Source organism: Bos indicus x Bos taurus, chromosome 12, assembly GCF_003369695.1.
Source record: "Bos indicus x Bos taurus breed Angus x Brahman F1 hybrid chromosome 12, Bos_hybrid_MaternalHap_v2.0, whole genome shotgun sequence".
Taxonomy (NCBI): domain Eukaryota; kingdom Metazoa; phylum Chordata; class Mammalia; order Artiodactyla; family Bovidae; genus Bos; species Bos indicus x Bos taurus.
In genome coordinates, this window is record NC_040087.1 from 78,532,655 (window position 1) to 78,556,433 (window position 23,779).

Consider the following 23,779-nt stretch of genomic DNA (forward strand, 5'->3'; position numbering starts at 1 on the left):
CAACCTAGACAGCATATTAAAAAGCAGAGACATTGCTGACAAAGGTCCATCTAGTCAAAGCTATGGTTTTTCTAGTAGTCATGTATGGATGTGAGAGTTGGACCATAAAGAAGGATGCGCACCGACGGATTGATGCCTTTGAACTACGGTGTTGGAGAAGACTCTTGAGAGTCCCTTGGACTTCAAGGAGATCCAACCAGTCCATCCTAAAGGAGATCAGTGCTGAGTATTCATTGGAAGGACTAATGCTAAAGCTGAAACTCCAATACCTTGGCCACTTGATGCGAAGAGCTGACTCATTGGAAAAGACCCTGATGCTGGGAAAGATTGAAGGCAGGAGGAGAAGGGGACCACACAGGATGAGATGACCGGATGGCATCACCAACTCAATGTACATGAGTTTGAGTAAGCTCTGGGAGTTGGTGATGGACAGGGAGGCCTGGTGTGCTGCAGTCAATGGGGTTGCAAAGAGTTGGACACAACTGAGTGAGTGAACTGACAAGGAGGCATTGGCAGCCCACTCCAGTATTCTTGCCTGGAGAATCCCATGGACAGTGGAGCCTGGGGGGTCACAAAGAGTTGGACACAACTGAAGCAACTGAGTACACACGCACGCACACAGAGCTGATTAACAGTGTCATGATAGTTTCAGGTGGACAGCAAAGGGACTCAGCCCTACATACACATGCATCCATCCTCCCCAAACGCCCCTCCCATCCAGGCCGCCACGTAACAGTGAGCAGAGTTCCCTGTGCCCTACAGCAGGTCCTTGTGGGTTCTCCATTCTAAACATAGCAGTGTGTACAAGTATCTCCCAAACTCCCTGTCTAGCCCGCTCCCCCTGTCCTTCTCCCCTGGGAACCATAAGTTTGTTCACTGTGAGTCTGCTTTTGTTTTGTAAATAAGTTCATTTGTATCATGTCTTTTCAGATTCTGCACATAAGGGATATCACACAGTATTTCTCTTTTTCTGTTTGACTTACGTCACTTACTGTGACAATCTCTAGGTTCATCCATGTTGCAGTGAATGGCATTATTTCATTCTTTTTTATGACTGAGTAATATTTCACTGGGCTTCCCCAGTGGCTCAGCGGTGAAGAATCCGTCTACAATGCAGGAGACTCAGGAGACATGGGTTTCATCCCTGGGTCAGGAAGATCCCCTGGAGGAGGGCATGGCAACAAACCACTCCACTATTCTTGCCTGGGAAACCCGATGGACAGAGGAGCCTGGTGGGCTGCAGTCTATGGGTCGGCAAAGAATCAAACACGACTGAAGTGACTGAGCACGCACGCCGAAGCAAGGGAACTTCATGAACCATGATAAAATGGATCCTCTGAGAGCCCTCAGCACCATGTACATTAAATGGAGGGAAATGACAAAGACAGGGAGGAAAGAAAGGTATCTGCGATCACTTTTCCTAGTCAGCCTTGTACTCCTGGTATGGACAGTACAATAAAAACGAGGAAATGAAACCAGAGGTATTGTGGTTAGAAAGGAGGAAAGAAATTTCACACAGAAGGATTTTCAGTCTGGATTAATCTATACGTTCTGTCAACAAACTGGTAGAACTAATGAAAGAGTTTAAGTTTGTACAAGACCATGTATAAAAACCATGTCATCTGCTGCTGCTGCTAAGTCGCTTCAGTCGTGTCCGACTCTGTGCGACCCCATAGACGGCAGCCCACCAGGCTCCCCCGTCCCTGGGACTCTCCAGGCAAGAACACTGGAGTGGGTTGCCATTTCCTTCTCCAATGCATGAAAGTGAAGAGTGAAAGTGAAGCTGCTCAGTCGTGTCCGACTCTTAGCGACCTCATGGACTGCAGCCCACCAGGCTCCCCCGTCCATGGGATTTGCCAGGCAAGAGGACTGGAGTGGGGTGCCATTGCCCTCTCCATGTCATACGCTAACCCCCAAATTTTAGAAAGTGTAATTTTTTAAAATATGCCATTTACAATATAACAAAAATGATCAGGAACCAAGGAATAAACCTTTTGAAGATGTTCTGGGAAACTGTCTTTTCCAAGATCCTTCTGTAGAGTTAGTGGAAAACCAGTTCCAGATGAACACTCCCATTTAAGTGGCATAAAGACAGAAGAAGCTGTGGTAAGCCACCTCATTAGGACATTTGCCAAGAATGACACTGCTCTTTCTACAGCTGTTGACTAGAATTTCAGCAAGAACACTCTGAAACTTTTGGAGCTTCACATATTCTCTATTTTCTTGTCTTCACTTATTCAGTTAAGGTGTACCACACTTTTCTTCGCTTATATCAAAATAAATGCAAAGAAAAATCCAGAAGCAGGAAATAAAAGTAAACTGGGAAAATCTTGCAAAATCACAAAGTAATTCTTGGTGCCTTCAGAGACAGAAGGCCCTGGAACAGACCCACTCTCTCTGTGGGAGGGTGAGCACTGACAACCTCTGGAATGAAAGATGACATTTGAGTGTGTGCTCAGTCGTGTCCGACTCTTTGCAACCCCATGGTCTGTAGCCCCCTAGGCTCCTCTGTCCATGGGATTCTCCAGGAAAGAATCTTTGAGTGGGTGGCCATTTCCTCCTCCAGGGGATCTTCCCAACCCAGGGATCGAACCCTCATCCTTTACATCTATCGCCTGCATTAGCAGGTGGATTCTTTACCACTAGCGCCACCCGGGAAGTATTTACTGACTCATTTCTTAGATTCCAAATGGTATTGTCAGTGGTAATAAGAACGCGATCTCTTTTTAATTGGTATCATGAATACAATCCATTGGCCAAAGGAAAACAAACGTGTTTGCTACCAAGAGACTAGTAATGCTGCCTGACACGGGCACACGTGATTTTCAGGTTTCAAAACCTACTCATACACATCACCTCATTTGCTGCTCATAGCAATGTTGTGAGATCCATAAAAATAGCATCGAAAACGGGATGGTAGCCTAGGAGGAATGTTTCTATTAAACATTTCTCCAAGGGCAGCAGCAAGCTTATAGGACAGCAACATTTTTCAGAGTAAAAAGCAAAACAATGGGTCCAATAAAAATAAACTTCCTCCATGAAAGAAAGAATTGATAAGCTGGACTTCATTCAGATTAAAACTTCCACTCTGCAAAGGGCAAATATATATCCAGAGAACAAGACAGGCCACAGATGGAGAGAAAATAACTGCAGAAGATATATCTAAAAAAGGTACATCTGACAAAGGACTGTTATCTAAACTGTACAAAGAACTCTTAAAATTCAACAGTAAGAAAATGAGCAACCTGATTTAAAATGGGCCAAAGCCCTTCGCAGACACTTCACCAAAGAAGATACACAGATGGCTAATAATCATATGAAAAGATGCTCCACATAGAACGTCATCAGGGAAATGCTAATTAGAACAACAACGAGATACCACTGCCCGCCTGTTAGAATGACCAAATTCCAGAACACTGGCACACCAAGTGCTGGTGGAAATGTGAAGCCACACAAATCCTCATTCACTGTTGGTGAGGATGCAAAATGGTACGGCCACTTTGAAAGACCATTTGGTGCTTTCTTAGAGAACTAAGCATACTTTTACCATATGATCCAACAGCCTTGCTCTTTGGTTTACCCAAAGCAGTTGAAAATGTATGTCTACACACACAAAAGAAACTGCACATGGATGTTGATGGTTGCTTTACTCATAAATAAACTCTTAATTGCAGAACTTGGAAGCAATAGATGAATGGATAAAGAAATTGTGATCCACCCGGATAATGGAATATTCTTCAGTGCTAAAAAGAAATGAGCTAAAAAAAAAAAAAAAAGACATGGAGGAATCTGAAATGCGTATTACTAAGTGGATGAAGCCAATCTGAACAGTCTATGTACTGTATGAGTCCAACTATGTAGCCTTCTGGGAAAGGCAAAACTATAGTAAAAGATCAGTGGTTGTCGGGGGCTAAAGGAAAGGTAGGGATGAAAAAGAATTAAGCACACAGGGTGTTTCGGGCATAAAATTATTCTGTTGGATGCTATCATGGTGAGTACACACCATCACAGATTTGCCAAAATTGGTGGAATGCACAACTCTACGAATGAAGGTTAATGTACACTGTGAACTTTAGGTGAGGCTGGTGCTGTGGGGCAGGTTCACAGATCTGTCACAAAGGTACCATCCTGGTGGGAATGTTGATGGAGGCGGTGCCCAGGGTGGGGGGTATTCGGGAACTCTTTGTACTTACTCCTCAGATACGCTGTGAACCTAGAACGGCCCTAAACAATAAAATGATTGATTAAAAGCCCCAAATGGCAATGAAAAGCCTCAAGATTTAACATTTTAGTTAAGAGACTTAAGTGACAATACAGGGTGGGTTCCATTTCAGTTTTCTTCGAGAAAAAAATTTCACAAGTCGATCTTTTGCTAATCCCTTCTCACAATGTTTAATAGAAAACCCTGAGCAGAAATCAGAATTCAATCATCAAGTCAGTGCAAGTTGAAACCCCGAATTGCACGGCAGCTTAAGTGCTTTACACATGTGTCAAGAGATCAGCTGATTTGGTTACAGTCTTGGTCATCTGCCCAGCACAGCAGTAAGGGTGGCATTATCAGTGGAACCGGTCCGGGATCATCTTTTCATTCCGGACATATGAATCACTCTAGGTCCTGGAACAACACAGTGACTGCTCCCAAAGGAAGGGGCTGCAGGATGCCTCAACACATAGACAATATGATCGGAAATACTCAATTACACATACGTGGAAAACAGCGATCTGATCTTTGAGAAGCCAGAGATAGACAGGAGAGAATATGCAAATGCTCTCTTTCACTTAGAAGATGAATGTGATAAAATGCACATTTCATGAAAGATGTATGTGTTAGCTGTCCCAGAATGTGTTCATTCCAGTCCAAAACGCATGCTGAGTTATCCCAACCATTTAAAAACCTCTGGTGTTGCAGATGGTCAGAAAATTGTGTCCCAAATTTAGCCTCTCTCTCTCTTTCTCTTAACTCTTCTGGCACAATGAGAGCTCTAGGATCATAGACCATTTATAATTGCTTCAACTCCCTCCAACTTATCACTCATTTTATTTAGAATATATCTATCTCATTTTTATATTTTTATGGATGTTTCTTATTTAGAGTATACATCTTTCCACTCTCTTGGTTTAATTAATTTATAGGTGAAATACTGAGCTAGAGTCTTTCTTTTTTGAAACAATTGCTTTTCTCTCTGAAACAGTCTCTCCTGGATAATTATTATTATTTCCTTCAGCACAACTCAGGCATCCTGGTACCAGGAGAACTTCCAACACTTTCTGAGTATAAACCTCTCTTGCATTCTCTTCCATTTTGGTCCACTTTAACTAGCCAAGATTTTATCTCCTGCCCCCTGGACTGTGAGGAAATTGAGGGCTGGGGGCTGGGATGATTATCATCATAGAACAAATGCTCTTAAAGGTTTAATGAATAAATTAAAGTATGAATAAATAATGGGCTTCCCTGGTGGCTCAATCAATAAAGAATCCGCCTGCAAAGTGGGAGACCTGGGTTCGATACCCTGGAGGAGGGCATGGCAACCCACTCCAGTATTCTTGCCTGGAGAATCCCCATGGATGGAGGAGCCTGATGGGCTACAGTCCATGGGGTCGCAAAGAGTCAGACACGACTGAGGGACTAAGACAAGTGACACAATGAATAAATGATGGGAACAAGTTATCTCTTGTGTCTTCAACAGAATTCAGGATCCTACATGTTTAAAAAGTTTATGTAGGTCAATTTCTTTAAATGTAGAGGGATTATGCTTGGAGAATCCCTTGGACAGAGGAGCCTGGTGGGGTACAGTCCACAAGGTTGAGAAGAGTTGAACACGACTGAAGCGAATTTAGCACAGTACAGAGGGATTTATCTATCAGCTCAAGGGTTCTCAAGCTGAAGTAATATATCAATCACTTTTTCTCACCAGGACTTTTCTTTGCTAAGCTTAAAATATCTAGAAAGTTACAAAACAGATATAATAAATACCAAAGTCCCACCACTTAAAATTTTAACATAACCTTTTACTGTATTTGCTTCTGGCGTCCATGCGCACTAAGTCACTTTAGTCATGTCCGACTCTTTGCGACCCTATGGACTGTAGCCTGCCAGGCTCCCCTGTCTGTGGGATTCTCCAGGCAAGAACACTGGAGTGGGGTTCCATGCCCTCCTCCAGGGGATCTTCCTGACCCAGGGATGGAACTCACACCTCTTGTATCTCCTGCATGCGCGGGCAGGTGGGTCCTTTACCACTGGTACCACCTGGGAAGCATTTGCTTTTGGAGTTTTTTCATAATATTGATACAAGGAACCATCCCTTTCAATAGGTGAACTGTGCCAATCACAGGCTTCCTGCCTTTCAGCTCCATCCAGTGAACCAGTCAAGTTGCTCAGTCATGTCTGACTCTGCGACCCCATGGGGGTAGCCTATCAGGCTGCTCTGTCTATGGAATTCTCCAGGCAAGAATACTGGAGTGGGTTGCCATTCCCCTTCTCCAGGGGATCTTCCCAACCCAGGGATCAAACCCTGTTCTCCCGCATTACAGGCAGACGCTATACCCTCTGAGCCAACAGGGAAATTCACCCTTTTTTGCCTGCTCTGTGAAAATAGCTGGGGGTTCCTTAAATACATTTCCTTTGCCGGCTGGAACAATGCTACCTTTTGCCAGTAGAGGGCGCAGGCGGACAGGGTCTGCCTCCTGGTCCAGGTGCGCTGGCTCCACCGAGAGGACCTCCCAGGTTTGGCTCCTTCAGCACATGCGGCCTCCCCAGGCCCCAGCTCCTGCTGAGCTCAAAGCTCCTCTGCTGCGCTGTGCAAGGGACCCTGCAGTCAGCAGCACCAGGGGAAGCAGTGAACCCCCCTCTCCCCCAACGTCCTTGAACAGTTTTGTAGCTCAGTCCTTCCCTGGGAACACCTTTCCCTGGCACCCTCTAGGGCAGACTTCCAAGGAATATGACCAGCACCAACCACCAAGGCAACTTCTCTCCCACCAGGCTTGCTGGGGCCCTGCCTTCTCAACAAGATGTGGGTTTCAGCCCCATGGATGGAGGTAAGTGGGGAAAAGGGGGTCCTGTCCCAGCCCTAAGGGTAGCAGCTCCTCCCTGTATTTGCTGCTTCTACAGTCTTTTTGCTCTCTTCTTAATAGCCAATGCCTCGTTATCCCAATATCCTGTTACAGCTATTAATTCTCTGCGTTCGACATGCCCTGTTATATTAATGTGTGGTTTCTTTTCTCTGACCTGACCCAAGCAGAAACGGATACCTGCAAAGGTCCCTTTCAGCAAGGATATTGAGTTTGCGTTTCTCTAATAAGATATGAAGTTAATGACTGTTGCTGGTGTAGATGCTTTTATATCCGGACGATGTTAGGTCCTTGCCCTTTCAGTCCCACGAGTGCCAGAGAGCATGATTCTGACCACGCAGAGGAGCACTAGTTCCCGGGGGATGGCCTTCGGCCAGGTCTGAGCTATTAATATAAGTCTCTGTGACTAATGATTATTGGCAGTGGAGTCTTGGGCAAAGAGAGGAGCCTCCACTCAGGTGCAGCCCCAGGGGTTTTGAACTTGTCACCCCTTGATGCGACCCCCCTAACCCCACCTTTTGAAGAGCAGCTCCTGGGCTCTTGGGCTCTCATGGAAACCAGGTGACTCTCAAGGCTGATATTCCCACCCGAAGGCAGTAAACTGGAACTCAGTGGCTACAGGTGGGGAGAGCCCAACAAGGTTTGCTTGTGAAGGACTCACCGCAGCAGCATCACAGCTTTCCGAGATAAAGTGGCCACTGGCTCTTTGGGGGAATTTTTACCCCCCACCCCCACCTCATCCCTGAAGCTGTTGGCTCTAGAGGGCCCTCAACTCACAGAGGGGCACAATTAGGGAATTAATAAGAAATGTGTATTCATTCAATTAATTCAACCAGTTGAATGGATATATGGAAGAGAGAAAACAAAGGAGAGACCCAGCTCACTGCACATCATTGCAAGTACCAGGGTGCCCATTTCCTTTCTTGCTTTTGTTTAAATTGAAGTATAGCTGGTTTATCATGTGTTAATTTCTGCTGTACAGCAAAATGACTCAGTTACGTGTATGTATTCTTTTCCACATTTTCCATCCTGGTCTATTACAGGATATTGACTAGAGATCCCTGTGCTGTGCAGGAGGAGCTTGTTGCTCGTGCGCTCTGTATACAACAGTTTGCATCTGCTCAGCCCAACCTCCCGACCCATCTGTGCCCCATGGCAACCGGAAGTCTGTTCTCTGTCTGTGAGTCTGTTTCTGCTTTGTAGATAAGTTCATTTGGGTCATAGTTTATATTTCACGTATAAGTGATATTATATGATATTTATCTGTCTCTGTCTGACTTACTTCACTTAGCGTGATAATCTCTAGGCGCATCTATGTTGCCGCAAATGGCATTTTTATTCCTATTTCATGGCTGAGTAATATTCCAGTGTGTGTGTACATATATATATATGCACCACATCTGCTTTGCCCACTCATCTGCCAGTGGCCATTTAGGGGGCCTCCTGGTCTCGGGTACTGTGAACGGTGTTGCTGTGAACATCGCGGTGCCTGTAGGTTTTGGAATCGGGGTTTTGTCTGAGGGCACCAGTTTCTTACTCTGAAAATTGGCAATTAGAAGGAAAGAATTATGTACCTACCTCACCCTTCAGATAGTCAAACAGCCCTAATTGAAGAATGACAGTTCTTATTTACAGTGGAAGTCTAGCTAATACTAGAATTCCAATCTCCTTGGTGGCTCAGATAGTAAAGAATCTGCCTGCAATTCAGGTGACCCGGGTTTAATCCCTGGGTTGGGAAGATCCCCTGGAGAAGGGAATGACTGCCCACTCAAGTATTTTTGCCTGGAGAATCCCATGGACAGAGGAGCCTGGCAGGCTACAGTCCACGGGCTTACAAAGACTCAGACAGGACTGAGCAACGACCACTTTCACTTTCCAGCTAATACATACAAGAAATGATAGGAAAGTAACACTCTGTCACCCCTAATAGTTGAGTCAGACAACAGTCAGCAAAGGATGTCACTTGACCCATGATTGGTGGGGAGCTCTAATGGAGTGATCAGGCTGTCACCACCCAAATCCTTTGATCAACCTTAGCGTCTCTGAAAATAGAAACTCGACATTAGCTGCCTCCAGATGCAATGCGATATGAAGCACACAGCACCAACTGTGACATACTTGCCAAAAAGAAGTAGAACCTGAACCTAATCAAGTCTCTTCGGTGAAGTAGGAGACATACAGGGGATAGAAAAGAAGTTAAATAAAACCGGAATGTGGGACATTCTACAGGACAAGTAGCCTGGCTTATTGAACAAGCCAATGGCCGGGGAAAAGGAGCAAGAGGGGGGATTCAGTTTGATCAAAAGAGCCTTAAAATCCACAACCTCCAAATGTATGAATGGACCCTGATTCAATCCTTTAAAAAAAAATTTTTTTTTTTCTTTTTTGGCCTTGCCATGCTTGGCATGTGGGATCTTAGTTCCCTGACCTGGAATCGAACCAGTGGCCCCTGCAGTGGAGGCACTGGAAGCGTGGAGTCTCAACCACAGGAGGAAGGAAGTCCCTCGATCCTATTTTAAATAAACAATGTGTATAAATATTCTGAGATAATCAGGAGAACTTGATCATAAAACAGTTCTGAATAATTACTGTTAATTTTATTAGGTGTGATAATAACATTGTGGTTAAAGAAGAAAGTGTTTTTATATTGTAGGGACTAAAATATGCTGGAGGGAAATGACATATTGTCTAGGATTCTCTTGAAAATAACAACAATAAAAAAGAAAACATACGCATAGATGAAATAAATATGGAAAAATCTTGATAACTACTGAATCTGGGGAAATGGGACACAGAGGTTCATTGCACTGTTCTCTGAAATTTGAGGCATGTTTTATAACGGACTTCCCAGGTGGTCCTAGTGGTAAAGAACCTGCCTGCTAATGCAGGAGACATAAAAGACTCCGGTTCAATCCCTGGGTCAGGAAGATCCCCCAAGCAAGGAAATGTCAACCCACTTCAGTCTTTTAGAGTAGTGGTCCCCAACCGTTTTTGGCACCAGGGACTGATTTGTGGAAGACAGTTTTTCCACGGACCAAGTAGGGGATGGTTTGCGGATGACTTTTTTCTATTACTACATCAGGTTCACCTCAGATCATCAGGCATTAGACTCTGGAGGTTGGGGACCCTTGTTTTAGACAATAGATTAAGTAACAAAACAAAGCAGAAATTAGAAACCATTCAAATGAGCAGAAAAGGAACTAAGCATCCAAAGTCTGAAGGATATGGAAGAAACATTCACCAGAAAACTTGTAACCTTAAATGTATTTATTATTTTTTTAAAAGAATGATGAAAATATCACTTCTCAGCCTTTTGGCTAAGATCAAGTGCAAAAGAGAGACAAAAATAAATACGAATTTATGGCTTTGGAAAAGGTACTTCTCTGCATTTGGTCAAGATGGAGTAATGGGGACTGAATTTACCCATCTGCCTGAAACAACAGAAAACTGGGTGACCTGCAGGAATCAGTGGTTCCCAATACACTGAACATCAGTCCGCAGAAGAAGCGATCCCAGAGAAACAGAAAACAAGAGCAGTGAGTCCCGCGATTAACTTGGACCCGGTCAACGTCAGGCCAGCCTTGTCAATGGAGACGAGGAGCCATGAAATCAGAGAAGAAAGAGATCACGGTGGGCTGGTGTAGGCTGTTGAGAAAGGCTTGGTGAGAACTCACTGCCGGTCATGGTATTTTAGGCTAAGAGGAGACAGCTGAGACTATGCCAGCTAAAAAGGTATTTTTTCTTTAGGTTCACACTGGGGAACCATTAACCTAGTACAGTGCTCTTATTTTGTGATAGAAAAAGCCCAGGGAGGTTGGGCAGATAGTGACAGCTGGGTCTGACTCCGTGGTCCCTGGCTGGCAATTCTGGGCCTTTCTGCTTTCCCATTTGCTCCCGCTGGCCATCTGGGAAGGAACAGCAGCTTTGGAAAAACAGGAGTGTGCGGTAGTTCAAAGAGGGGCCGAGAGGAGACTGAAGCTCCCAGAGTGCCTTCCCTCTGTGTCTGGAAAGAAAGAAAGAAAGTGAAGCTGCTCAGTTGTGTCTGACTCTTTGCGACCCCGTGGACTGTAGCCCTACCAGGCTCCTCCGCCTGTGGAATTTTCCAGGCAAGAGTACTGGAGTGGGGTGCCATTTAAAGTAGCTGCCTTTGAAATCTCATACCCAGTCTTTAAAAATAATGTGACTTGTGTATCCCATTCTCTAGTGAGGATTTGGAATTAGACTGGGGACAGAATTCAGATGAGGCCATTAATTGGTGACTTTGGCCACGTTACTGAAACGTTGGTGGGCTTCCCTGGTGGCTCAGATGGTAAAGAATCCATCTGCAATGCAGGAGTCCCAGGTTCCATCCCTGGGTCAGGAAGATCCCCTGGAAGGCATGGCAACCCACTCCAGTATTCTTGCCTGAGCATCCATGGACAGAGGAGCCTGGTGAGCCGCAGTCCACGCGGTCACAAAGAGTCAGACACGACTGAGAGACTAACAAACACACGTTGAAACTTTGTGCCTCCGTTTCCACATCTGTATCAAGGCAATAGAGAAGGGAGGGGGAATCCATGGCAAGCCCAGGCAGCTCCATAGCTTACTAACATGTCAAACGTAGGTCTGACGTCTGACATCAAATCCAGCTTAGGAGTTTACTTAAGTGGAATGAAGCAATACATTTATACAAAGATTTCTACATTCATGCCCATAGCAATTTTATTTGGAGTAGCCCCAAACTAGATACTATTCTGTGCTGTGTCTGATTCTTTGTGACCCCACGGACTGTAGCCCCCCAGGCTCCTCTGTACATGCGATTCTCCAGGCAAGAATCCTGGAATGGGTTGCCATTTCCTACTCCAGGGGATCTTCCTGACCCGGCAATCGAACCCAGGTCTCTTGCATCTCCCGCACTGGCAGGTGGATTGTTTAGCATTAGCGCCACCTGGGAAGCCCCAAGTATTACTCTCATGTTTAACAATAGGTGAATAAATAAATTATGGTATATTCATTTGGCAGAGTACTTCCTTAGCAGTAAAATGGAATGAGCGAGGGATGCACGCTACATCACATATGAATCTCAAAATAATGAATTCATTTACATACAATTCTACAAGATGCAAACTAATCTGTCTTGTCAGAAAGCAGGTCACTGGTTTTCTGCAAAACAGGTGTGGAGTGGGTGAGGAAAGGCAGGGTGGAGAGATTGTTTTAAAAGCACGAGAAAATTTTGGGGGAGTGTTGGATATGTTCATTATTTTGTTTGTGGTGATGGTTTCATGGGTATCAACTTGTGTCAAACTTCGAAAACTGTACAATTTAAGAATATGTGGTTTATTGTGTTCAACGCTATCTGGATAAAGCTATCTAAATAATCTCAATAGTGAGATACCATTTCATACTCATTAGATGGGAAAAATTTCAAAGACTGACAGTTATCTGACATCTGTGAAGTTGTGGATGAAAAGAACACTACCGTATTGTTTATGGTATACGAGTAGGGAATGGCACCATGGCGGGGGAACGGGGGGTGGTGGTCTGTCAGACTCCTTCAAGATTTAATAGGCACTTTAACAAGTGCTGTAGAACTTCCTTGGCAGTCCAGTGGTTAGGACTTTTCCACTGCAGGGCTCACGGGTTCAATCCCTGGTAGGGGAACTAAGATCCCCTGATATGCTTCGAGGCCAAAAAAAAAAAAAGTGCCGTAAATGTAGTGGGTTTTCTGGGAAGATGGCAACCTAAACACCTCTGTGCCCCTCTTCCAGATACTTTTGAGCAAAACAGCTGCTGGGCTACCGGACTTCCATATTTTTCCTGGGGACCTGCCAGGATTCAGATGTACAAGGACCTTGCCCATTTTCCCCTCACCCGCTGTTGGACTCCCTCCTTACAGATCAGAAAAGTTTCTGAGCTAAAGTATAAGAAATTTACCACAGAAAGAGATCCGGAGCAGTGCTGACTGTCTCATTTGTCACCACTTGAGGCTGGGAGGCAGTTGGATAGTATTTACGAACTGCTGCTAGAAAAGGCTGGACTCCAAGGATCCCATATCTGGCCCAAGAGCCAGACATCCAGGGAGCCACAGACACCTACGTGGACATGTGCTCAGTCGTGTCAGACTCTGTTCCTTCTCCAGGGGATCTTCCCGACCCAGGGATCGAACCCGTGTCTCCTGTGTCTCCTGCATTGCTGGCGGATTCTTTACCACTGAGCCACAGGGGAAGCCCTACATGGATATACACTGTTTCAAAGACTGTGATGAATATACTAGAGAAATCTGTTTACAATAAACAACAAGTAAATTAGAAAATCAACTTCGAGATGAAGTGGAGAGGAAATACTTTTAGGCTATGAAAATCCGAATGGCTGATGATACATTTGGTTCCTGAAAGTGAGTGTGAACTTGTTAAGTCACTCAGTCATGTCCAACTCTCTAAGACCCCATGGACTATAGCCCACCAGGCTCCTCTGTCCATGGAATTCTCCAGGCAAGAATACTGGAGTGGGTTGCCATTTCCTTCTCCAGGGGATCTTCCTGACCTAGGGATTGAACCTGGGTCTCCCGCATTGCAGGCAAATTCTTTACCATCTGAGTCACCAGACTTGGTGGCTTGGATTTCTAGAATTCTGTATAAATGTGAAGTAAGGAAGCTTGCAAGAGAAGAGGCTTTCTGCAAAGGAAACTCTGTCAGTAGTCTGGAAGTAAAAGATCCAATTCTCTTACCTAAACCTGGTAGTTAGAGAAAGACGGACCCACAGGAAGCAAAACTCTCTAAAGATCTTATCTGACAAGGGGAAGATAAGGGGAGATTAAGAAAGCATGAAAGGAATGTCCCAAAGTTATTGGTGACATCTCCATCAATAACTCCAGCAAGCGTCCAAGTCTCCAGCAAGAGAGTTCCCTGCTCTGCATGCAGGTCTCAGAGGGCCTGGCTTTCTTCCAGCCAGAGCCCACCTTGCAGGGAAGGAGTGCCTGCTGTGTGTGGCAGGGGAGGTACCCACCCACCTTCTGCATGTGCTGGGGGTTCCCTGGACTCCAGAATACCCCTCCCCATGGTCCTGAGCCAAGCCTCAGGGTCTGGATTGTTTTTTTTCCAAGTCTGTTCTCCAGGGAATGAACACACGTGGCAGGATGCAACAGTGGGCGAAGACCACTCAGTGTGTATCTGTGTGTGTTGGGGAAGGCTGATGGAGCTTGTGTTGTGCTGTGTCCACACCCACAAGTGTGATGTTGTCCTTCTTTGTGAGAACAGAGGCGAGTGGGGACAGGAGGGGTGAGGGGCCATGAGCCAAGATGCCCCCCCAGTTTCCCAAGCAGCTCCCCACAAAGTCTGGGAATTCTAAATTTAAGCCCAGGCTTTATGAAGATTTATTTGTTACCTCGAAGGTTAGAACATGTTTTGTATCACAGCTTGTTAGTTTGATTGATAACTTTTACGTGTTTAGACAAAGGGTACGTGGGCGTTGCATTCTTGCCCTGGGCCCTGTAAATGTCAGGGCAGCATTGTCTATGGTAGATAATGAGCCATGAATTCAGAGAAGGAAGAGATCTCGGTGGGCTGGTGTGAGCTGTCGAGAAGGGCTTGGTGAGAATTCACGCCGGTCATGGTATCTTAGGCTAGGAGGAGACAGCTGAAGTTCTGCCAGCTCAAAATGTCAAGTAGCTTTTATTCAGGCTCACATAAGGGAAACCACTAACCTAGTACAGCGCTCTGATTTTACAATAGAAAAACCCAGGGAGGTTCGGAGATAGTAACGGAGTTCGGTCTGACCCCAAGGTCCCTGGCTGGCAGTGTGCCTTTCCACTTTTCCATTTGCTTCAACTGGCCAGCTAGGAAGGAACAGTGGTTTTGGAAAAACAAGACCGTGAGGAAGTTCAAAGAGGGGCTGAGAGGAGACTGAAGCTCCCAGAGTGCCTCCCTTCTGTCTGTCTGGAAACACAGCCTCAAGTAGCTGCCTTTGGAATCTCATACCTGATCTTTAAAGCTAATGTGGATTGTGTATCCTGTTCTCTAATGAATCAGAGATTCAACAAATTAGAGATCAAGCTTTGGAATTAGACTGGGGGTAGAACTTAGATTGGAGAAGGCAATGGCACCCCACTCCAGTACTCTTGCCTGGCAAATCCCATGGACGGAGGAGCCTGGTAGGCTGCAGACCATGGGGTCGCTAAGAGTCGGAGACGACTGAGCGACTTCCCTTTCACTTTTCACTTTCATGCATTGGAGAAGGAAATGGCAACCCACTCCAGTGTTCTTGCCTGGAGAATCCCAGGGACGGAGGAACCTGGTGGGCTGCCGTCTATGGGGTCACACAGAGTCAGACACGACTGAAGTGACTTAGCAGCAGCAGCAGAACTCAGATGCTGCCCATTAATTGATGACTTTGGCTTCCCCGGTGGCTCAGATGGTAAAGAATCTGCCTGCAATGCAAGCGACCCCAGTTCATTCCCTGGGTCAGGAAGATCCCCTGGAGAAGGGAATGGCTACCCACTCCAGTATTCTTGCCAGGAGAATCCCATGGACAGAGGAGACTGGTGGGCTACAGTCCATGGGGTCCCAAAGAGTCGGACACAACTGAGTAACACGTTCACTTTTTCGTTTTTGGCCAAGTTGTGGAAATTTTGAACCTCAGTTTCCTCATCTATAAACTGGGAGCGGTTAACGCTAGGGTCCACGTGAAGAGTAAATGCCATAACGTATATCAAGTATGCCTGGTGCTTGATGGGTGTTGGCTGATGAACTTTCTCCCGTATCCATGGGAACAGGAGTTCCCTAAAGAAATCGTCATTTGTGGTCTGGTCACAAGGCTCTGCGTTGTCCGTCAGAACCTCAGGATGGTATTACATGGTGTTTAGAATGTACATTGCGATGTATTTACTCGCTTTGGAAGGTGATATGGCAGCAACAGCTGAATTTTGAAGAACTGATGACATGTTAACTTAGGACGAACACAGAGCAATGCTGAGTCCTGGTAAATTTACTGTGCAGCCACTCACAATCAGTTGAGATTCTTGGATGAAGGGCACACTTTCCTTTCCAGAGTTCCAGTCTATTTTTGTCAGCAAGGAGAAGTGATATGGCTTATTTTGTAATAATTCTTGTAATCCTATGAGGAAATGCATGTTCTAAATCTACTAATCAGTTGACGAAGACATAGTATTGTGCTTTTCTGGGTATTTAGAGGGAATATCTGAGTTGCTGCGAAAGCCATGGGATGGTTTATATGTTGTGCAGAAAAATCACAAAGAGTCCTTTGACAGTTTTTTTTTTTTAACTAACAAATATATATGAAATTTATGAGTCTTAAAATGAAATCAGTGAAAATATACACATTTAGTGGTCAATATGTTCTCCCTTAAGGGCATTATGAATTTTAGAAAAAATGGAACTTTAACTTGTATCAAGCTATCGCTTTTAAAAAAGGCATTTTATTTATTTTTTATTTTTTTTTAAGAATATAAGGTTTATTGTTACAATTTATTCTGAAACTGTTGGTTCAGTTTGCTATATGTAAAAACGGGAATGTAATTTTTTAATTTTTTAAAAGTCATATGTTTGTTTCTTTTTGGCTCTGGGTCTTCGTTGCTGCCCTCAGGCTTTCTCTAGTTGTGGTACGCAGGCTTCTCATTGTGTTGGCTTCTCTTGTTGCAGAGTGCAGGCTCCAGGTGTGCATGCTAGTTGCTCCGCAATATGTGGGATCTTCCCAGATCAGGAATCGAACTGGTGTCCTCTGCACTGTAAGGCATTCTTAACCACTGGACCACCAGGGAAGCCCCGGTGATGTCATTTTTAAATTTACACAAAGCCTGAAGAGTTTGCTTCTTAATTTTCTCAGCACATAAAGAATGTAATGAAATCATTTTTATGTTGTTACTGAACTAGTTTTCATTGCTATGTTTTAAGTGAAATATATTTAATTATGATGGCTTAGGTGAGTAATTATATGGAAGTTGTCAGAGACCAGTATTCTGACCATTTACTTATCTCTAGATATTACACTAAAATGGCCATGTCACCTCAGCTTTGGGGAGAAAACATGGCAAAGCAGTAGAGCATAAAGAAAATAATATTTATTGATTGATTGATCTGGCTGCGCTGGGTCTTCACTGCAGCACACAGGATCTTTAGTTGCAGTATGCAAACTCTTAGCTGTAGCATGTGGGATCCAGTTCTCTGACCAGGGATCAAACCCAGGCCCCCTGCATTGGGAGCTCAGAGTCTTAGCCACTGGAGTACCAGGGAATTCCCCAAGTTATCACTGTTTGCTGCAAGTAACAGAATTGCTTTCCCCCAACTCCCCCCTCCTCCTTGTGGAGTTTTCTTGATCCTTTTCGCCCATTTCATCCACACCCCATCTCATATCTCAGACAGCCTCCAAGACTGGTTTTTGGTTGTTTGCTTGGTTTTAGATTCCACCTATAAGTAAGATCATATGCTCGTGTCTTTTTCTATCTGACTATTTCACTTGGTCTTCCCTGGTGGCTCAGATGGTAAAGAATCTGCCTGCAATGCAGCAGATCCGGGTTCAATCCCTGGATCAGGAAGATCCCCTGGAGAAGGAAATGGCAACCCCCTCTAGTACTCTTGCCTGGAAAATCCCATGGACGGAGAAACCCGGCAGGCTACAGTCCATGGGGATTGCTAAGAATCGAACACAACTGAGCAACTTTACTTTCACTTTTCATTTCACTGAGTATAACACCCTCAAGTTCTATCCATGTTGTCACAAATGGCAAGATTTCATTCTTTTTTCTAAAGACTGAAATAAATAAATATATCTATGTATATGTATAAATCTCTCACGTTTTCTTTGCCCATCTATCCATTGGTGGACAGTTAGGCCATTTCCCTGTCTTGGCTATCCTGAACAATATTGCAAACAGACATAGTTTTGAATGAGTGTTTTCATTTTCTTTGGATAAATACCTAGAAGTAGACATGCTGGATTGTATGGCATTCCTATTTGCAAGTTTCTGAGGAAGCTCCATACTGTTTTCCATAGTTGCGCTCTGGGGAAGCCAGTATAGAACATTTTAGTGGAAGAATGGGGGCCTTTCAGAATCTGTGTCATGTGGATGGTCTCATTTTATTACTATAGTCATTCAATGAATTCAACAAATGTTTGGGGAAGGAGATTTCTGAGAAGGGGAATAAATAGAGCAAGGGCCCTAGGTAAATGCATATCTGGAACATTCAAGGGACAGGAAGGAGGCCAGTGTGGCTAGAGTGTGTAGTCAAAGGAAGAGAAATATAAGATGAACTTGGAAGGTTAGTAGAGAGCCAGATCATGCAGGGCCTTGGAGGTTGTTGTATGGACTTTTCTTTCTTTGAATAAGATGGGGATTCATTGGAGGGTTTGGATAGCAGACAGTGCTTTCAATATTTTTCTTTGTTTTTAGTCTTCAAAAATTTTATGATGGTGTATCTTGGCATGAATTTCTTTGGGTGTATCCTGTTTGGGAATTTCTCACTGATTCTGTCTTTGGTCATTTGCATTTTTTGCTACTGAGCCCATTCAATGAGCTTTTTAATTGAATTTTTCCAGCAAAATATTTTTCAATTGAATTTTTTTATCATCTATTTCTTTTCTGTCTTCATTTTTTCATCTGTTGCAGGAGTGCTTCTAATTGTTCACTGGAGCATTTTTATGATGGCTGCTTTAAAATCTTGCACAGATTCTTGTCTTTTCTCACTGAAGTGAGATGACATACTCCTGGTTCTTGGGGGATGAGAGTAATGTTTTCATACATTCTGGACTCTTTTTTCTAGTTCCTCTTTAAATCTTCTACCTTGGCTGTTATTAACAGTTTTCCATTTGGTGAAAGTCTGGGCACCAGCCTCAGTCTGTGGACACTGTACCCCTGGGCTGGGAGGGAGAGGGAGGGGCATCCACTCTTTATTGGAGGACAGGGCATAGTCCACACTGGCATGGGGCCCAGGGCAGAGAGGAAAGGGTGTGATTTACTTGTGGTATTGATCTCAGGTGGCCTTGGCCTGCAACGGCTTGGAGCAGAGCTTGGGTTCCCAGCCAGAGGTTGAGGCTGGGTCACTGTGGAGAAAGCACCAGATCCTAGCCACTAGTCCAGTGGTCAGTGACAAGGGCCCTGGCCCTTTGGCTTTGCAGAAAAGAATTCCCACAAAGACAGAAAGCAGTGAAGCAAGTATTTATTCAGAGGAAAAAAAGAGTACAGTGTGTGTGGGTAGACACACGGGCAGAGTCAGAGAGAGACTTGTGGAGTCTTGCCCTCGTAGTGGTTTCAGTTCAGTCGCTCAGTCGTGTCCGACTCTTTGCAACCCCATGGACTGCAGCAAACCAGGCCTCCCTGTTCATCACCAACTCCCAAAGTTTACTCAAACTCATGTCTATCGAGTCGGTAATGCCATCCAATCATCTCATCCTCTGTTGTCCCCTTCTTCTCCCACCTTCAATCTTTCTCAGCATCAGGGTCTTTTCAAATGAGTCAGTTCTTTGCATCAGGTGGCCAAAGTATTGGAGTTTCAGCTTCAGCATCAGTCTTTCCAATGAATATAGAGGACTGATCTCCTTTAGGATTGACTGGTTGGATCTCCTTGCAGTCCAAGGGACTCTCAAGTGTCTTCTTCAACACCACAGTTCAAAAGCATCAATTCTTCAGCACTCAGCTTTTTTTATAGTCCAACTCTCACATCCATACATGACTACTGGAAAAACCATAGCTTTGACTAGTGGTTTGAATTACTTTAATGGGGCATTTCTTCTGGGTTTCCTTTGGCCAATCCTTTTGATTTGCTTGGTTCCCAGTCCATATTTCGATTATCTCAGGATCCTCCCATATGTGCACACAGACCTCTTAACCAAGATGGATTTTACCCAAAAGGCGCCTGGGTAGAACGTCCCTTGACGTAACTCCCCTTTGGCCTCCACGGAGCCTTTTCTGAGCATGTGTGGTCAGGGCGGTCTCCTGGCTTTGAGAATAAGAACTATGTGGTCTGGGCGGGTCCCAGCCACCTCGCCTTAACTGTCCCGCTCTTCTTGTCACGCAGTTTCCATCCGCAGGGACTGAATCTTCCATCGCTTTACCCTGGGGAGAGCCATCCGCCTCTTGCCTCAGTGTCTGGAGTAGCGCGGGTACTGTCAAAAGCACCGTGTCCCGCTCAGCTTCCTCTTTCCTGATCCTTTGGGTACAGACAGCAGTCACTTCATGGGGCTTTTATTTCGTCTACTCCTTTTGTTAGTGTTTCTCTGTGCTTCCATACCTGTGCCCTGTGGCCACGGGGAATCGGTTTAACTTGTGAGGGAAATAGAGCGACATCTGCTGGACACAGCGTGAACTGCTAGCTCAAGGTAGTTCACGATTATTAAATGGTGCTACATTCCTCTCTATTACGTTAATTTCTTTGTGACGCTGAGGTTTTTAGCTTTTGCAGAAAGAAAAGCAAGTACTGCACGATAATTAATGTGGAGTGTCCAATCTGATTCCTAAAGTTCAAAACGTTGTGCAGTGCCCAACAGGCAGGCACACACATCCCACTAATAAGTGTGGTTATGTGAGAATGAAATAAAAATATTTTTTCCTTGAATTTATACATTTTTTCCAAGCGATATAAATCATAATTAAGTCGTTTGAATATATGCTGCTTAACACATTATTGATCGGGAGGTTTTTGCGGAAACGAATGCCCGTGGCCAACAATTTTGTTATGTAAATGAATATTGAAACACTCCAGTCAGTAATGTTTGGGTAACAAAAGCCGTATTAATTCATCTTTGGTCATTTTGCCTGAGGGGTGCAATGAGAAAAATCAGAAGCGCTGAAGGCATTGAGAGAGTCTGGGGACCTCTGACTTAAGGATGAATTCCTCCTGCTTTCTCTATTTCTTCCAAGTAATGAATCACAACCTGCATGGGGTGCCGTTGTGTGCATAGAACTAGGAAATCCTCAGACTTAAGTCTTCATCTCACTTATGACAAACACCGTCTCTGCCTTGTCCTCCCCCAAGTTCCCTCATAACCTTAAAACTCAAACCTAAGTCTCTCTGTCCCCAGTTCTCATGGCACATGGACTACACCATCACCATCTGTTGTAACTTGGGTCTTTAAAGCCAAGAGGAAACACGTGTCTCGGCTCCCCCAGAGACTTGTTTCTAAAAGGAGGCAGGCCATTCGGGTCACCAGAAGACTTGGCTTGGGTGTTCATCATTTTGCCAATACCCCCTCCTCATGGGTAATTCTTGACAGATGTTGTTCAGTCGCTCAGTTGTGTCCAACTCTTTGCGACCCCATGGACTGCAGCACACCAGGCTTCCTTGTCCATCACCATCTCCTGGAGCTTGCTCAAACTCACGTCCATTGAGTCGGTGATGCCATCCAACCATCTCATCCTCTGTCGTCTCCTTCTCCTCCCACCTTCAATCTTTCTCAGCATCAGGGTCTTTTCAAATGAGCCAGCTCTTCACCCCAGGTGGCCCAACTATTGGAGTTTCAGCTTCAGCATCAGTCCTTCCAATGAATATTCAGGGTTGATTTCCTTTAGGATTGACTGGTTTGATCTCCTTGCAGTTCAAGGGACTCTCAAGAGTCTTCTCCAGCATCACAGTTCAAAAGCATCAATTTCTTCAGTGCTCAGCTTTCTCTATGGTCCAACTCTCACACCCATACATGACTACTGGAAAAACCGTAGCTTTGTCTATAAGGACCTTTGTTGGCAAAGTAATGTCTCTGCTTTTTAGTATGCTGTCTAGGCTTGTCCTAGCTTTTCTTCCAAGGGTAAAGTGTCTTTTAATTTCATGGCTGCAGTCACCATCTGCAGGCTGGTGGACGATAGTCCATATGCTACGCTATGTTATGCTAAGTCACTTCAGTCGTGTCCGACTCTGTGCGACCCCATAGACAGCAGCCCACCAGGCTCCCCCATCCCTGGGATTCTCCAGGCAAGAACACTGGAGTGGGTTGCCATTTCCTTCTCCAATGCATGAAAGTGAAAAGTGAAAGTGAAGTCGCTCAGTCGTGTCCGACTCCTAGCGACCCCATGGACTGCAGCCCACCAGGCTCTTCCATCCATGGGACTCTCCAGGCAAGAGTACTGGAGTGGGGTACCATTGCCTTCTGCGACGATAGTCCATAGGGTTGCAAAAACTAGGACATGACTGAAGCAACTTAGCGTGCATCTAACATGTAACTATGTAACAGCCCTGTGTGTATGTGTGTGTGTGTGTGAAGTTGCTTTAGTCGTGTCTGTCTCTTTGCGACCCTATGGACTGTAGCCCGCCAGGCTCCCCTGTCCATGCAATTCTCCAGGCAAGAATAGTGGAGTGGGTTGCCATGCCTTCCTCCAGGGGGTCTTCCTGACCCAGGGATTGAACCCACATCTCTTACATCTCCTGCATTGGCAGGCAGGTTCTTTACCACCAGCACCATCTGGGAAGCCCCGTAACAGCCCTATAGAACATGTAACTATAGAACCACTCTATATAGAAGATAAATATACAATAGGCACATAGCGGTAACAGCTCTAGTTTGCACTGCCAACAAGTGACGAGCAATCTTCTTTTTTTAATTTTATTTATTTTTCGTTGCAGGATGCTTGCTCTGTGGCAGGGTGCTGGTCTTTGCCTTACATCAGCGTGAATCAGCCACAGGTCTACGTATGTCCCCCATCTCTTGAACGGCCCTCCCAGCTCCCACCCCAGACAGTCTTCTGAAACAGTTTACTCTAAATGCTGCATGGTGTGTAATCTATTTAAAGACCTTTCAAGGAACAAGTAGGAAATCAGAGTTAAATAATTTCAGTCTGAAATGGGGACACTATCAGCAGAATGTAAGCTATGGGAAACTCTACACAACAAACAACCTTGTTCCTTTGATTTGAAAAAATTGTCAGAAAAACAAAAACAAAAACCCACAATGGAATGGGAACCATTAGAAAATGACATTCATGAGAGCTGGAAATCATCTGACTACATATTTGATACCAAGTAATTTCTGTTGCTTCTTAGATAGGAGATGGTTATTTAAAATAATCTCTCTAGTAGAGATTTGTAAAATGATAAAAATTATATATCTGTGACTTGCTTCAAAACACTAATGGAGAAGTAGAGGAGGCAGGTATGACTAGAGGTTAAAATTTTAGGGCTGAGTGAGGGGCACACAGAAGCCCATTATATTGTCCTTTTTGTGCGTATGTTCAAAATTCTCTACAAAATTTAATTAAAAAAATTTTTTTTAAAAAGTAAGAAAATATTTGACTTGATTGTCAAACCTGACAGACACGACTCCATGACTCACAGAAGATGCTAAGACCAGTATACTGAGGACAGAATCTAGTCTGTGGCTGTAGGTGCCTGTCTTGGGGAGTTAATGTCTTGTTATTGTTAAATATCAAGAAGTGAAATAATTTCATTGTTTTTAGTACTAAAAAAGTTCTGTGTAAGTTGTACAAAATTAGATACTTTCCTTGGTAAAAAAAAAAAAAATTGAAATGTTTTTAATTTTCTATCAAGCATGCCCAAATATTCCACACACAGCAAATAATGTGTTTCAAAGAGATCAAGTAGCATTTGTAATAGAGGGAGGAGCACTGTTATCCCTAGCATGAATATAATGGTGATAAAAGTAAAATAAAATGATCAACATTATGGAATTTTTGAGGCAAAAAAAGATTTTTTTCCCCAAGTGAGACCAATATTTTATTAACATACTAGAAATAAGCCAGCACAAAGTACATTCAAAAACATTCCCATGGTGCTAA